Source organism: Hydractinia symbiolongicarpus, chromosome 7 (genome assembly GCF_029227915.1).
Source record: "Hydractinia symbiolongicarpus strain clone_291-10 chromosome 7, HSymV2.1, whole genome shotgun sequence".
Lineage (NCBI taxonomy): Eukaryota > Metazoa > Cnidaria > Hydrozoa > Anthoathecata > Hydractiniidae > Hydractinia > Hydractinia symbiolongicarpus.
The window spans coordinates 30,937,222-30,954,994 of record NC_079881.1 but is presented as its reverse complement, the minus strand read 5'-3'; positions in this window follow the sequence as shown (position 1 = coordinate 30,954,994).

Here is a 17,773-nt window from a genome sequence, read left to right as displayed (position 1 = left end):
AAGTCATTTTTTACTGCGGGACCAATAGTAGCCGTTAGCGCGAGTTGAAAAAATAGAGACAGTTTCAAAAACTACATTTCCGTGACTTTCTAACGGAGTCAGTCCGTTTGAGTTACAACGGTTGGGTCACATATTCGTACCAACATGTCTTTAGCGATATTTTTCTGATATTACTAGGTTGCATCGCTTTTAACTATGAAGCGATTGACTGTGGGACTTAATTTAACTAACTATGGACTGTGACCTGATAAATGTGATAAAGGAGACAATTGGACTCCAAGAAATAACATTCTTCTTAATTTAAAATGATTGCCAAAACTCAGCGATTGCACTGGGCGCTGTGGTACCGCTTCATTTAAGAATTAAGATAAAAACTTCATTTGTTTACTGTGGGACCAATCCTTGGCGTTAGCGCGCGCTGAAGAAACAGCAATAGTTTCAAAAACTACATTTCATTGACTTTTTAACGGTGTCACTCCGTTTGAGTTACAGCGGTTGGGTCACATATTTGTACCAACATGTATTTAGCGTTATTTTTCTGATATCACTAGGTTGCATCGCTTTTAACTATGAAACGATTGACCGTGGGACTTAATTGAACTAACTTTGGACTGTGACCTGATAAATGTAATAAAGGAGAGAATTGGACTCCAAAAAATAACATATTTCTTAATTTGACGTGATTGCCGGAACTCAGCAATTACTCTGGGCGCTGTGGTAGCGCTTCATTTTAAAGTTTAGGTAAATAAGTCAATCTTTACTGTGGGACCAATCCTAGCCGTTATCGTGCGCTGAAGAAATAGCGACAGTTTCAAAAACTACATTTCATTGACTTTCTAACGGTATCAATCCACTTCAGTTACAACGGTTGCGTCACATATTCGTACCAACATGTATTTAGCGATATTTTTCTCATATTACTAGGTTGCATCGCTTTTAACAGTGAAACGATTGACTGTGGTACTAAATTGAACTGATTTTGGACTGTAACCTTATAAAAGTTATAAGTGAGACAAGTGGACTCCAAGAAATAACATTCTTCTTATGTTGAAATGATTGCCGAAACTCAGCGATTTCACTGGGCGCTGTGGTACCGCTTCATTTAAGAATTAAGATAAAAAGTCATTTTTTTACTGTGGGACCAATCCTAGCCGTTATCGCCCGATGAAGAAATAACAACAGTTTCAAAAACTACATTTCATTGACTTTCTAACGGTATCAATCCACTTCAGTTACAACGGTTGCGTCACATATTCGTACCAACATGTATTTAGCGATATTTTTCTCATATTACTAGGTTGCATCGCTTTTAACAGTGAAACGATTGACCGTGGGACTTAATTGAACTAACTTTGGACTGTGACCTGATAAATGTGATAAGTAAGACAAGTGGACTCCAAGAAATAACATTCTTCTTATGTTGAAATGATTGCCGAAACTCAGCGATTTCACTGGCCGCTGTGGTAGCGCTTCATTTGAGAATTAAGCTAAAAAAAGTCATTTTTTACTGTGGGACAAATCCTTGGCGTTAGCGCGCGCTGAAGAAACAGCAATAGTTTCAAAAACTACATTTCATTGACTTTCTAACGGTGTCACTCCGTTTGAGTTACAGCGGTTGGGTCACATATTCGTACCAACATGTATTTAGCGTTATTTTTCTGATATTACTAGGTTGCATCGCTTTTAACTATGAAACGATTGACCGTGGGACTTAATTGAACTAACTTTGGACTGTGACCTGATAAATGTAATAAAGGAGAGAATTGGACTCCAAAAAATAACATTCTTCTTAATTTGACGTGATTGCCGGAACTCAGCAATTACTCTGGGCGCTGTGGTAGCGCTTCATTTTAAAGTTTAGGTAAATAAGTCAATTTTTACTGTGGGACCAATCCTAGCCGTTATCGTGCGCTGAAGAAATAGCGACAGTTTCAAAAACTACATTTCATTGACTTTCTAACGGTATCAATCCACTTCAGTTACAACGGTTGCGTCACATATTCGTACCAACATGTATTTAGCGATATTTTTCTCATATTACTAGGTTGCATCGCTTTTAACAGTGAAACGATTGACTGTGGTACTAAATTGAACTGATTTTGGACTGTAACCTTATAAAAGTTATAAGTGAGACAAGTGGACTCCAAGAAATAACATTCTTCTTATGTTGAAATGATTGCCGAAACTCAGCGATTTCACTGGGCGCTGTGGTACCGCTTCATTTAAGAATTAAGATAAAAAGTCATTTTTTTATTGTGGGACCAATCCTAGCCGTTATCGCCCGATGAAGAAATAACAACAGTTTCAAAAACTACATTTCATTTTACTTTCTAACGGTGTTAGTCCGTTTGAGTTACAACGTTTGGGTCACATACTCGTACCACCATGTATTTAGCGTTATTTTTCTAGGAATACTAGGTTGCATCGCCTTCAACAATGAAACGATTGACTGGGGGACTTAATAGAACTAAATTTGGACTGTGACCTGATTAATGTGATAAATGAGACAATTGGACTCCAAGAAATAACATTCTTCTTAATTTGACATGACTGCCGAAACTCAGCGATTACACTGGGCGCTGTGGTACCGCTTCATTTAAGAATTAAGATAATAAAAAAGTCAATTTTTTACTGTGGGACCAATCCTAGCCGTTATCGCGCGCTGAAGAAATAACAACAGTTTCAAAAACTACATTTCATTGACTTTCTAACGGTGTCAGTCCGTTTGAGTTACAACGTTTGGGTCACATACTCGTACCAACATGTATTTAGCGTTATTTTTCTGATATTACTAGGTTGCATCGCTTCTAACTATGAAACGATTGACCGTGGGACTTAATTGAACTAACTTTGGACTGTGACCTGATAAATGTGATAAAAGAGACAATTGGACTCCAAAAAATAACATTCTTCTTAATTTGACATGATTGCCGAAACTCAGCGATTACACTGGGCGCTGTGGTACCGCTTCATTTAAGAATTAAGATAAAAAAGTCATTTTTTTACTGTGGGACCAATCCTACCCGTTATCGCACTCTGAAGAAACAGCAACAGTTTCAAAAACTATATTTCATTGACTTTCTAACGGTATCAATCCACTTCAGTTACAACGGTTGCGTCACATATTCGTACCAACATGTATTTAGCAATATTTTTCTCACATTGCTAGGTTGCATCGCTTTTAACAGTGAAAATATTGACTGTGCGACTTAATTGAACTAACTTTGGACTGTGACCTGATAAATGAATGAAACCAATGACTGTGGGACTTAATTGAACTAACTTTGGACTGTGGCCTGATAAATGTGATAAATGAGACAATTGGACTCCAAGAAATAAAATTCTTCTTAATTTGACATGATTGCCGAACTTCAGCGTTTACACTGGGCGCTGTGGTAGCACTTCATTTAAAAATTTAGATTTATAAGTCATTCTTTTCTGTGGGACCAATCCTATCTGTTATCGCGCGCTGTAGAAATATCGACAGTTTCAAAAACTATATTTCATTGACTTTCTAACGGTGTCAGTCCGTTTGAGTTAGAACGGTTGGGTCACATATTCGTACCAACATGTATTTAGCGACATTTTTTTTATATTACTAGGTTGCATCTCTTTTAACAATTAAACGAATGACTATGGGACTTAATTGAACTAACCTTGGACTGTGACATGATAAATGTGATAAATGAGACAATTGGACTCCAAGAAATAACATTCTTCTTAATTTGACATGATTGCCGAACTTCAGCGATTACACTGGGCGCTGTGGTAGCACTTTATTTAAAAATTTTGATTAATAAGTCATTTTTTACAGTGGGACCAATCCTATCTGTTATCGCGCGCTGAAGAAATATCGACAGTTTCAAAAACTACATTTCATTGACTTTCTAACGGTGTCAGTCCGTTTGAGTTACAACGGTTGGGTCACATATTCGTACCAACATGTATTTAGCGATATTTGTTTTGATATTGCTAGGTTGCATCGCTTTTAACAATGAAACGATTGACTGTGGGACTTAATTGAACTAACTTTGGACTGTGACCTGATAAATGTGATAAATGAGAAAATTGGACTCCAAGAAATAACATTCTTCTTAATTTGACATGATTGCTGAACTTTAGCGATTACACTGTACGCTGGTTTAGCGCTTCATTTAAAAATTTAGATAAATAAGTCATTCTTTACTGTTGGACCAATCCTACCTGTGATCGCGCGCTGAAGAAATATCGACAGTTTCAACAACTACATTTCATTGAATTTCTAACGGTGTCAGTCCGTTTGAGTTACAACGGTTGGGTCAAATATTCGTAGCAACATGTATTTAGCGACATTTTTTTTGATATTACTAGGTTGCATCGCTTTTAACAATGAAACAAATGACTATGGGACTTAATTGAACTAACTTCGGACTGTGACCTAATAAATGTGATAAATGACAAAATTTGACTCCAAGAAAAAACATTCTTCTCAATTTGGCATGATTGCCGGAACTCAGCGATAACACTGGGCGCTGTGGTAGCACTTCATTTAAAAATTTAGATTAATAAGTCATTTTTTACTGTGGGACCAATCCTAGCCTTTATCGCGCGCTGCAGAAATATAGACAGTTTCAAAAACTACATTTCATTGACTTTCTAACGGTGTCAGTCCGTTTGAGTTACAACGGTTGGGTCACATATTCGTACCAACATGTATTTAGCGATATTTGTTTTGATATTACTAGGTTGCATCGCTTTTAACAATGAAACCAATGACTGTGGGACTTAATTGAACTAACTTTGGACTGTGACCTGATAAATGTGATAAATGACAAAATTTGACTCCAAGAAAAAACATTCTTCTCAATTTGGCATGATTGCCGGACCTCAGCGATAACACTGGGCGCTGTGGTAGCACTTCATTTAAAAATTTAGATTAATAAGTCATTTTTTACTGTGGGACCAATCCTAGCCTTTATCGCGCGCTGCAGAAATATAGACAGTTTCAAAAACTACATTTCATTGACTTTCTAACGGTGTCAGTCCGTTTGAGTTAGAACGGTTGGGTCACATATTCGTACGAACATGTATTTAGCGATATTTGTTTTGATATTACTAGGTTGCATCGCTTTTAACAATGAAACGAATGACTGTGGGACTTAATTGAAATAACTTTGGACTGTGACTTGATAAATGTGATAAATGAGACAATTGGACTCCAACAAATAACATTCTTCTTAATTTGACATGATTGCTGAACTTTAGCGATTACACTGTACGCTGGTTTAGCGCTTCATTTAAAAATTTAGATAAATAAGTCATTCTTTACTGTGGGACCAATCCTATCTGTTATCGCGCGCTGAAGAAATATCGACAGTTTCAACAACTACATTTCATTGACTTTCTAACGGTGTCAGTCCGTTTGAGTTAGAACGGTTGGGTCACATATTCGTACCAACATGTATTTAGCGACATTTTTTTTGATATTACTAGGTTGCATCGCTTTTAACAATTAAACGAATGACTATGGGACTTAATTGAACTAACCTTGGACTGTGACCTGATAAATGTGATAAATGAGACAATTGGACTCCAAGAAATAACATTCTTCTTAATTTGACATGATTGCCGAACTTCAGCGATTACACTGGGCGCTGTGGTAGCACTTCATTTAAAAATTTAGATTAATAAGTCATTTTTTACTGTGGGACCAATCCTATCTGTTATCGCGCGCTGAAGAAATATCGACAGTTTCTAAAACTACATTTCATTGACTTTCTAACGGTGTCAGTCCGTTTGAGTTACAACGGTTGGGTCAAATATTCGTAGCAACATGTGTTTAGCGATCTTTTTTTTGATATTACTAGGTTGCATCGCCTTTAACAATGAAACGATTGACTGTGGGACTTAATTGAACTAACTTTGGACTGTGACCTAATAAATGTGATAAATGAGACAATTGGACTCCAACAAATAACATTCTTCTTAATTTGACATGATTGCTGAACTTTAGCGATTACACTGTACGCTGGTTTAGCGCTTCATTTAAAAATTTAGATAAATAAGTCATTCTTTACTGTGGGACCAATCCTATCTGTTATCGCGCGCTGAAGAAATATCGACAGTTTCAACAACTACATTTCATTGACTTTCTAACGGTGTCAGTCCGTTTGAGTTAGAACGGTTGCGTCACATATTCGTACCAACATGTATTTAGCGACATTTTTTTTGATATTACTAGGTTGCATCGCTTTTAACAATTAAACGAATGACTATGGGACTTAATTGAACTAACCTTGGACTGTGACCTGATAAATGTGATAAATGAGACAATTGGACTCCAAGAAATAACATTCTTCTTAATTTGACATGATTGCCGAACTTCAGCGATTACACTGGGCGCTGTGGTAGCACTTCATTTAAAAATTTAGATTAATAAGTCATTTTTTACTGTGGGACCAATCCTATCTGTTATCGCGCGCTGAAGAAATATCGACAGTTTCTAAAACTACATTTCATTGACTTTCTAACGGTGTCAGTCCGTTTGAGTTAGAACGGTTGGGTCACATATTCGTACGAACATGTATTTAGCGATATTTGTTTTGATATTACTAGGTTGCATCGCTTTTAACAATGAAACGAATGACTGTGGGACTTAATTGAAATAACTTTGGACTGTGACTTGATAAATGTGATAAATGAGAAAATTGGACTCCAACAAATAACATTCTTCTTAATTTGACATGATTGCTGAACTTTAGCGATTACACTGTACGCTGGTTTAGCGCTTCATTTAAAAATTTAGATAAATAAGTCATTCTTTACTGTGGGACCAATCCTATCTGTTATCGCGCGCTGAAGAAATATCGACAGTTTCAACAACTACATTTCATTGACTTTCTAACGGTGTCAGTCCGTTTGAGTTAGAACGGTTGGGTCACATATTCGTACCAACATGTATTTAGCGACATTTTTTTTGATATTACTAGGTTGCATCGCTTTTAACAATTAAACGAATGACTATGGGACTTAATTGAACTAACCTTGGACTGTGACCTGATAAATGTGATAAATGAGACAATTGGACTCCAAGAAATAACATTCTTCTTAATTTGACATGATTGCCGAACTTCAGCGATTACACTGGGCGCTGTGGTAGCACTTCATTTAAAAATTTAGATTAATAAGTCATTTTTTACTGTGGGACCAATCCTATCTGTTATCGCGCGCTGAAGAAATATCGACAGTTTCTAAAACTACATTTCATTGACTTTCTAACGGTGTCAGTCCGTTTGAGTTACAACGGTTGGGTCAAATATTCGTAGCAACATGTGTTTAGCGATCTTTTTTTTGATATTACTAGGTTGCATCGCCTTTAACAATGAAACGATTGACTGTGGGACTTAATTGAACTAACTTTGGACTGTGACCTAATAAATGTGATAAATGAGACAATTGGACTCCAACAAATAACATTCTTCTTAATTTGACATGATTGCTGAACTTTAGCGATTACACTGTACGCTGGTTTAGCGCTTCATTTAAAAATTTAGATAAATAAGTCATTCTTTACTGTGGGACCAATCCTATCTGTTATCGCGCGCTGAAGAAATATCGACAGTTTCAACAACTACATTTCATTGACTTTCTAACGGTGTCAGTCCGTTTGAGTTAGAACGGTTGGGTCACATATTCGTACCAACATGTATTTAGCGACATTTTTTTGATATTACTAGGTTGCATCGCTTTTAACAATTAAACGAATGACTATGGGACTTAATTGAACTAACCTTGGACTGTGACCTGATAAATGTGATAAATGAGACAATTGGACTCCAAGAAATAACATTCTTCTTAATTTGACATGATTGCCGAACTTCAGCGATTACACTGGGCGCTGTGGTAGCACTTCATTTAAAAATTTAGATTAATAAGTCATTTTTTACTGTGGGACCAATCCTATCTGTTATCGCGCGCTGAAGAAATATCGACAGTTTCTAAAACTACATTTCATTGACTTTCTAACGGTGTCAGTCCGTTTGAGTTACAACGGTTGGGTCAAATATTCGTAGCAACATGTATTTAGCGATCTTTTTTTTGATATTACTAGGTTGCATCGCCTTTAACAATGAAACGATTGACTGTGGGTCTTAATTGAACTAACTTTGGACTGTGACCTAATAAATGTGATAAATGACAAAATTTGACTCCAAGAAAAAACATTCTTCTCAATTTGGCATGATTGCCGGAACTCAGCGATAACACTGGGCGCTGTGGTAGCACTTCATTTAAAAATTTAGATTAATAAGTCATTTTTTACTGTGGGACCAATCCTAGCCTTTATCGCGCGCTGCAGAAATATAGACAGTTTCAAAAACTACATTTCATTGACTTTCTAACGGTGTCAGTCCGTTTGAGTTTCAACGGTTGGGTCACATATTCGTACCAACATGTATTTAGCGATATTTGTTTTGATATTACTAGGTTGCATCGCTTTTAACAATGAAACCAATGACTGTGGGACTTAATTGAACTAACTTTGGACTGTGGCCTGATAAATGTGATAAATGAGACAATTGGACTCCAAGAAATAACATTCTTCTTAATTTGACATGATTGCCGAACTTCAGCGTTTACACTGGGCGCTGTGGTAGCACTTCATTTAAAAATTTAGATTTATAAGTCATTCTTTACTGTGGGACCAATCCTATCTGTTATCGCGCGCTGTAGAAATATCGACAGTTTCAAGAACTATATTTCATTGACTTTCTAACAGTGTTAGTCCGTTTGAGTTAGAACGGTTGGGTCACATATTCGTACGAACATGTATTTAGCGATATTTGTTTTGATATTACTAGGTTGCATCGCTTTTAACAATGAAACGAATGACTGTGGGACTTAATTGAACTAACTTTGGACTGTGACTTGATAAATGTGATAAATGAGACAATTGGACTCCAAGAAATAACATTCTTCTTAATTTGACATGATTGCTGAACTTTAGCGATTACACTGTACGCTGGTTTAGCGCTTCATTTAAAAATTTAGATAAATAAGTCATTCTTTACTGTGGGACCAATCCTATCTGTTATCGCGCGCTGAAGAAATATCGACAGTTTCAACAACTACATTTCATTGACTTTCTAACGGTGTCAGTCCGTTTGAGTTAGAACGGTTGGGTCACATATTCGTACCAACATGTATTTAGCGACATTTTTTTTGATATTACTAGGTTGCATCGCTTTTAACAATTAAACGAATGACTATGGGACTTAATTGAACTAACCTTGGACTGTGACCTGATAAATGTGATAAATGAGACAATTGGACTCCAAGAAATAACATTCTTCTTAATTTGACATGATTGCCGAACTTCAGCGATTACACTGGGCGCTGTGGTAGCACTTCATTTAAAAATTTTGATTAATAAGTCATTTTTTACTGTGGGACCAATCCTATCTGTTATCGCGCGCTGAAGAAATGTCGACAGTTTCTAAAACTACATTTCATTGACTTTCTAACGGTGTCAGTCCGTTTGAGTTACAACGGTTGGGTCAAATATTCGTACCAACATGTATTTAGCGATATTTGTTTTTATATTACTAGGTTGCATCGCTTTTAACAATGAAACCAATGACTGTGGGACTTAATTGAACTAACTTTGGACTGTGACCTGATAAATGTGATAAATGAGACAATTGGGCTCCAAGAAATAACATTCTTCTTAATTTGACATGATTGCCGAACTTCAGCGATTACACTGGGCGCTGTGGTAGCACTTCATTTAAAAATTTAGATTTATAAGTCATTCTTTACTGTGAGACCAACCCTATCTATTATCGCGCGCTGTAGAAATATCGACAGTTTCAATAACTACATTTCATTGACTTTCTAACGGTGTCAGTCCGTTTGAGTTAGAACGGTTGGGTCACATATTCGTACCAACATGTATTTAGCGATATTTGTTTTGATATTACTAGGTTGCATCGCTTTTAACAATGAAACGAATGACTGTGGGACTTAATTGAACTAACTTTGGACTGTGACCTGATAAATGTGATAAATGAGACAATTGGACTCCAAGAAATAACATTCTTCTTAATTTGACATGATTGCCGAACTTCAGCGATTACACTGTACGCTGGTTTAGCGCTTTATTTAAAAATTTAGATAAATAAGTCATTCTTTACTGTGGGACCAATCCTATCTGTTATCGCGCGCTGAAGAAATATCGACAGTTTCAAAAACTACATTTCATTGACATTCTAGCGGTGTCAGTCCGTTTGAGTTAGAACGGTTGGGTCACATATTCGTACCAACATATATTTAGCGACATTTTTTTTGATATTACTAGGTTGCATCGCTTTTAACAATAAAACGAATGACTATGGGACTTAATTGAACTGACCTTGGAGTGTGACCTGATAAATGTGATAAATGAGACAATTGGACTCCAAGATATAACATTCTTCTTAATTTGACATGATTGCCGAACTTCAGCGATTACACTGGGCGCTGTGGTAGCGCCTCATTTAAGAATTAAGCTAAAAAAAGTCATTTTTTTACTGTGGGACCAATCCTAGCCGTTATTGCGCGCTGAAGAAATAGCTACAGTTTGAAAAACTACATTTGATTGATTTCTTAATGGTGTCAGTCCATTTGAGTTACAACGGTTGGGTCAAATATTCGTACCAACATGTATTTAGCGATCTTTTTTTTGATATTACTAGGTTGCATCGCTTTTACCAATGAAACAATTGACTGTGGGACTTAATTGAACTAACTTTGGACTGTGACCTAATAAATGTGATAAATGAGACAACTGGACTCCAAGAAGTAACATTCTTCTTAATTTGACATGATTGCCGAACTTTAGCGATTACACTGGGCGCTGTGGTAGCACTTCATTTAAAAATTTAGATTTATAAGTCATTCTTTACTGTGAGACCAACCCTATCTATTATCGCGCGCTGTAGAAATATCGACAGTTTCAATAACTACATTTCATTGACTTTCTAACGGTGTCAGTCCGTTTGAGTTAGAACGGTTGGGTCACATATTCGTACCAACATGTATTTAGCGATATTTGTTTTGATATTACTAGGTTGCATCGCTTTTAACAATGAAACGAATGACTGTGGGACTTAATTGAACTAACTTTGGACTGTGACCTGATAAATGTGATAAATGAGACAATTGGACTCCAAGAAATAACATTCTTCTTAATTTGACATGATTGCCGAACTTCAGCGATTACACTGTACGCTGGTTTAGCGCTTTATTTAAAAATTTAGATAAATAAGTCATTCTTTACTGTGGGACCAATCCTATCTGTTATCGCGCGCTGAAGAAATATCGACAGTTTCAAAAACTACATTTCATTGACTTTCTAGCGGTGTCAGTCCGTTTGAGTTAGAACGGTTGGGTCACATATTCGTACCAACATATATTTAGCGACATTTTTTTTGATATTACTAGGTTGCATCGCTTTTAACAATAAAACGAATGACTATGGGACTTAATTGAACTGACCTTGGACTGTGACCTGATAAATGTGATAAATGAGACAATTGGACTCCAAGATATAACATTCTTCTTAATTTGACATGATTGCCGAACTTCAGCGATTACACTGGGCGCTGTGGTAGCGCCTCATTTAAGAATTAAGCTAAAAAAAGTCATTTTTTTACTGTGGGACCAATCCTAGCCGTTATCGCGCGCTGAAGAAATAGCTACAGTTTGAAAAACTACATTTGATTGATTTCTTAATGGTGTCAGTCCATTTGAGTTACAACGGTTGGGTCAAATATTCGTACCAACATGTATTTAGCGATCTTTTTTTTGATATTACTAGGTTGCATCGCTTTTACCAATGAAACAATTGACTGTGGGACTTAATTGAACTAACTTTGGACTGTGACCTAATAAATGTGATAAATGAGAAAATTTGACTCCAAGAAATAACATTCTTCTCAATTTGGCATGATTGCCGGAACTCAGCGATTACACTGGGCGCTGTGGTAGCGCTTCATTTAAGAATTAAGATAAAAAAGTCATTTTTTTACTGTGGGACCAATCCTGGCCGTTATCGCGCGCTGAAGAAATAGCAACAGTTTCAAAAACTACATTTCATTGACTTTCTAACGGTGTCACTCCGTTTGAGTTACAACGGTTGGGTCAAATATTCGTACCAACATGTAATTAGCGATATTTTTTTTGATATTACTAGGTTGCATCGCTTTTAACAATGAAACAATTGACTGTGGGACTTAATTGAACAACTTTGGACTGTGACCTAATAAATGTGATAAATGAGAAAATTTGACTCCAAGAAATAACATTCTTCTCAATTTGGCATGATTGCCGGAGCTCAGCGATAACACTGGGCGCTGTGGTAGCACTTCATTTAAAAATTTAGATTAATAAGTCATTTTTTACTGTGGAACCAATCCTAGCCGTTATCGCGCGCTGAAGAAATATAGACAGTTTCAAAAACTACATTTCATTGACTTTCTAACGCTGTCAGTCCGTTTGAGTTACAACGGTTGGGTCACATATTCGTACCAACATGTATTTAGCGATATTTGTTTTGATATTACTAGGTTGCATCGCTTTTAACAATGAAACGAATGACTGTGGGACTTAATTGAACTAACTTTGGACTGTGACATGATAAATGTAATAAATGAGGCAATTGGACTCCAAGAAGTAACATTCTTCTTAATTTGACATGATTGCCGAACTTCAGCGATTACACTGTACGCTGGTGTAGCGCTTTATTTAAAAATTTAGATAAATTAGTCATTCTTTACTGTGGGACCAATCCTATCTGTTATCGCGCGCTGAAGAAATATCGACAGTTTCAAAAACTACATTTCATTGACTTTCTGACGGTGTCAGTCCGTTTGAGTTAGAACGGTTGGGTCACATATTCATACCAACATGTATTTAGCGGTATTTTTCTGATATTACTAGGTTGCATCGCTTTTAACAATGAAACGAATGACTGTGGGAATTAATTGAACTAACTTTGGACTGTGACCTGATAAATGTGTTAAATGAGACAACTGGACTCCAAGAAGTAACATGCTTCTTAATTTGACATGATTGCCGAACTTTAGCGATTACACTGGGCGCTGTGGTAGCACTTCATTTAAAAATTTAGATTTATAAGTCATTCTTTACTGTGAGACCAACCCTATCTATTATCGCGCGCTGTAGAAATATCGACAGTTTCAATAACTACATTTCATTGACTTTCTAACGGTGTCAGTCCGTTTGAGTTAGAACGGTTGGGTCACATATTCGTACCAACATGTATTTAGCGATATTTGTTTTGATATTACTAGGTTGCATCGCTTTTAACAATGAAACGAATGACTGTGGGACTTAATTGAACTAACTTTGGACTGTGACCTGATAAATGTGATAAATGAGACAATTGGACTCCAAGAAATAACATTCTTCTTAATTTGACATGATTGCCGAACTTCAGCGATTACACTGTACGCTGGTTTAGCGCTTTATTTAAAAATTTAGATAAATAAGTCATTCTTTACTGTGGGACCAATCCTATCTGTTATCGCGCGCTGAAGAAATATCGACAGTTTCAAAAACTGCATTTCATTGACTTTCTAGCGGTGTCAGTCCGTTTGAGTTAGAACGGTTGGGTCACATATTCGTACCAACATATATTTAGCGACATTTTTTTTGATATTACTAGGTTGCATCGCTTTTAACAATAAAACGAATGACTATGGGACTTAATTGAACTGACCTTGGACTGTGACCTGATAAATGTGATAAATGAGACAATTGGACTCCAAGATATAACATTCTTCTTAATTTGACATGATTGCCGAACTTCAGCGATTACACTGGGCGCTGTGGTAGCGCCTCATTTAAGAATTAAGCTAAAAAAAGTCATTTTTTCACTGTGGGACCAATCCTAGCCGTTATTGCGCGCTGAAGAAATAGCTACAGTTTGAAAAACTACATTTGATTGATTTCTTAATGGTGTCAGTCCATTTGAGTTACAACGGTTGGGTCAAATATTCGTACCAACATGTATTTAGCGATCTTTTTTTTGATATTACTAGGTTGCATCGCTTTTACCAATGAAACAATTGACTGTGGGACTTAATGGAACTAACTTTGGACTGTGACCTAATAAATGTGATAAATGAGAAAATTTGACTCCAAGAAATAACATTCTTCTCAATTTGGCATGATTGCCGGAACTCAGCGATTACACTGGGCGCTGTGGTAGCGCCTCATTTAAGAATTAAGATAAAAAAGTCATTTTTTTACTGTGGGACCAATCCTGGCCGTTATCGCGCGCTGAAGAAATAGCAACAGTTTCAAAAACTACATTTCATTGATTTTCTAACGGTGTCACTCCGTTTGAGTTACAACGGTTGGGTCAAATATTCGTACCAACATGTAATTAGCGATATTTTTTTTGATATTACTAGGTTGCATCGCTTTTAACAATGAAACAATTGACTGTGGGACTTAATTGAACAACTTTGGACTGTGACCTAATAAATGTGATAAATGAGAAAATTTGACTCCAAGAAATAACATTCTTCTCAATTTGGCATGATTGCCGGAACTCAGCGATAACACTGGGCGCTGTGGTAGCACTTCATTTAAAAATTTAGATTAATAAGTCATTTTTTACTGTGGAACCAATCCTAGCCGTTATCGCGCGCTGAAGAAATATAGACAGTTTCAAAAACTACATTTCATTGACTTTCTAACGCTGTCAGTCCGTTTGAGTTACAACGGTTGGGTCACATATTCGTACCAACATGTATTTAGCGATATTTGTTTTGATATTACTAGGTTGCATCGCTTTTAACAATGAAACGAATGACTGTGGGACTTAATTGAACTAACTTTGGACTGTGACATGATAAATGTAATAAATGAGGCAATTGGACTCCAAGAAGTAACATTCTTCTTAATTTGACATGATTGCCGAACTTCAGCGATTACACTGTACGCTGGTGTAGCGCTTTATTTAAAAATTTAGATAAATAAGTCATTCTTTACTGTGGGACCAATCCTATCTGTTATCGCGCGCTGAAGAAATATCGACAGTTTCAAAAACTACATTTCATTGACTTTCTGACTGTGTCAGTCCATTTGAGTTAGAACGGTTTGGTCACATATTCGTACCAACATGTATTTAGCGGTATTTTTCTGATATTACTAGGTTGCATCGCTTTAAACAATGAAACGATTGACTGTTGGACTTAATTGAACTAACTTTAGACTGTGACCTGATAAATTTGATAAATGAGACAATTGGACTCCATGAAATAAAATTCTTCTTAATTTGACATGATTGCCGGAACTCAGCGTTTACACTGGGCGTTGTGGTAGCGCTTCTTTTAAAAATTTACATTAATAAGTTATTTTTTACTGTGGGACCAATCCTAGCCGTTATTGCGCGCTGAAGAAATAGCGACAGTTTCAAAAACTACATCTTATTGACTTTTTAATGGTGTCACTCCGTTTGAGTTACAACCGGTGGGTCACATATTCGTACCAATATGTATTTAGCGATATTTTTCTGATATTACTAGGTTGCATCGCTTTTAACAATGAAACGATTGACTGTGGGACTTAATTGAACTAACTTTGGACTGTGACCTGATAAATGTGATAAATGAGACAGCTGGACTCCAAGAAATAACATTCTTCTTAATTTGACATGATTGCCGAAACTCAGCGATTACACTGGGCGCTGTGGTACCGCTTCATTTAATAATTAAGATAATAAAAAAGTCATTTCTTTACTGTGGGACCAATCCGAGCCGTTATCGCGCGCTGAAGAAATAACAACAGTTTCAAAAACTACATTTCATTGACTTTCTAACGGCGTCAGTCCGTTTGAGTTACAACGGTTGGGTCACATATTCGTACCAACATGTATTTAGCGATATTTGTTTTGATATTACTAGGTTGCATCGATTTTAACAATGAAACGAATGACTGTGGGACTTAATTGAACTAACTTTGGACTGTGACATGATAAATGTGATAAATGAGACAATTGGACTGCAAGAAATAACATTCTTCTTAATTTGACATGACTGCCGAACTTCAGCGATTACACTGGGCGCTGTGGTAGCACTTGATTTAAAAATTTAGATAAATAAGTCATTCTTTACTGTGGGACCAATCCTATCTGTTATCGCGCGCTGAAGAAATATCGACAGTTTCAAAAACTACATTTCATTGACTTTCTAACGGTGTCAGTCCGTTTGAGTTAGAACGGTTGGTCACATATTCGTACCAACATTTATTTAGCGACATTTTTTTGATATTACTAGGTTGCATCGCTTTTAACAATGAAACGAATGACTGTGGGACTTAATTGAACTAATCTTGGACTGTGACCTGATAAATGTGATAATTGAGACAATTGGACTCCAAGAAATAACATTATCCTTAATTTGACATGATTGCCGAGATTTAGCGATTACACTGGCGCTGTGGTAGCGCGTCATTTAAGAATTAAGCTAAAAAAAGTCAATTTTTTACTGTGGGATCAATCCTAGCCGTTAGCGCGCGCTGAAGAAATAGAGACAGTTTCAAAGGCTACACTTCACTGACTTTCTAACGGTGTCAGTCCGTTTTAGTTACAACGGTTGGGTCAAATATTCGTACCAACATGTATTTAGCGATATTTTTTTTGATATTACTAGCTTGCATCGCTTGACTGTGGGACTTAATTGAACTAACTTTGGACTGTGACCTATTAAATGTGATAAATGAGAAAATTGGAGGACTCCAAGAAATAACATTCTTCTCAATTTTACATGATTGCCGGAACTCAGCGATAACACTGGGCGCTGTGGTAGCACCTCATTTAAAAATTTAGATTAATAACTCATTTTTTACTGCGGGACCAATCCTAGCCGTCATCTCGCGCTGAAGAAATATCGACAGTTTCAAAAACTACATTTTATTGACTTTCTAACGGTGTCAGTCCGTTTGAGTTACAACGGTTGAGTCAGATATTAGTACCAACATGTATTTAACGATATTTTTTTGATATTACTAGGTTGCATCGCTTTTAACAATGAAACGAATGACTGTGGGACTTAATTGAACTAACCTTGGACTGTGACCTGATAAATGTGATAAATGAGAAAATTGGACTCCAAGAAATAACATTCTTCTTAATATAACATGATTGCCGGATTTCAGCGTTTACACTGGGCGCAGTGTAGCACTTCTTTTAAAAATTTACATTGATAAGTCATTTTTTACTGTGGGACCAATCCTAGCCGTTATCGCGCGCTGAAGAAATAGCGACAGTTTCAAAAACTACATCTTATTGACTTTTTATTGGTGTCAGTCCGTTTTAGTTACAACGGTTGGATCAAATATTCGTACCAAAATGTATTTAGCGATATTTGTTTTGATATTACTAGGTTGCATCGCTTTTAACAATGAAACGATTGACTGTGGGACTTAATTGAACTAACTTTGGACTGTGACCTAATAAATGTGATAAATGAGAAAATTGGACTCCAAGAAATAACATTCTTCTCAATTTGACATGATTGCCGGAACTCAGCGTTTACACTGGGCGCTGTGGTAGCGCTTCTTTTAAAAATTTACATTAATAAGTCAATTTTTACTGTGGGACCAATCCTAGCCGTTATTGCGCGCTGAAGAAATAGCGACAGTTTCAAAAATTACATCTTATTGACTTTTTAATGGTGTCACTCCGTTTGAGTTACAACCGGTGGGTCACATATTCGTACCAATATGT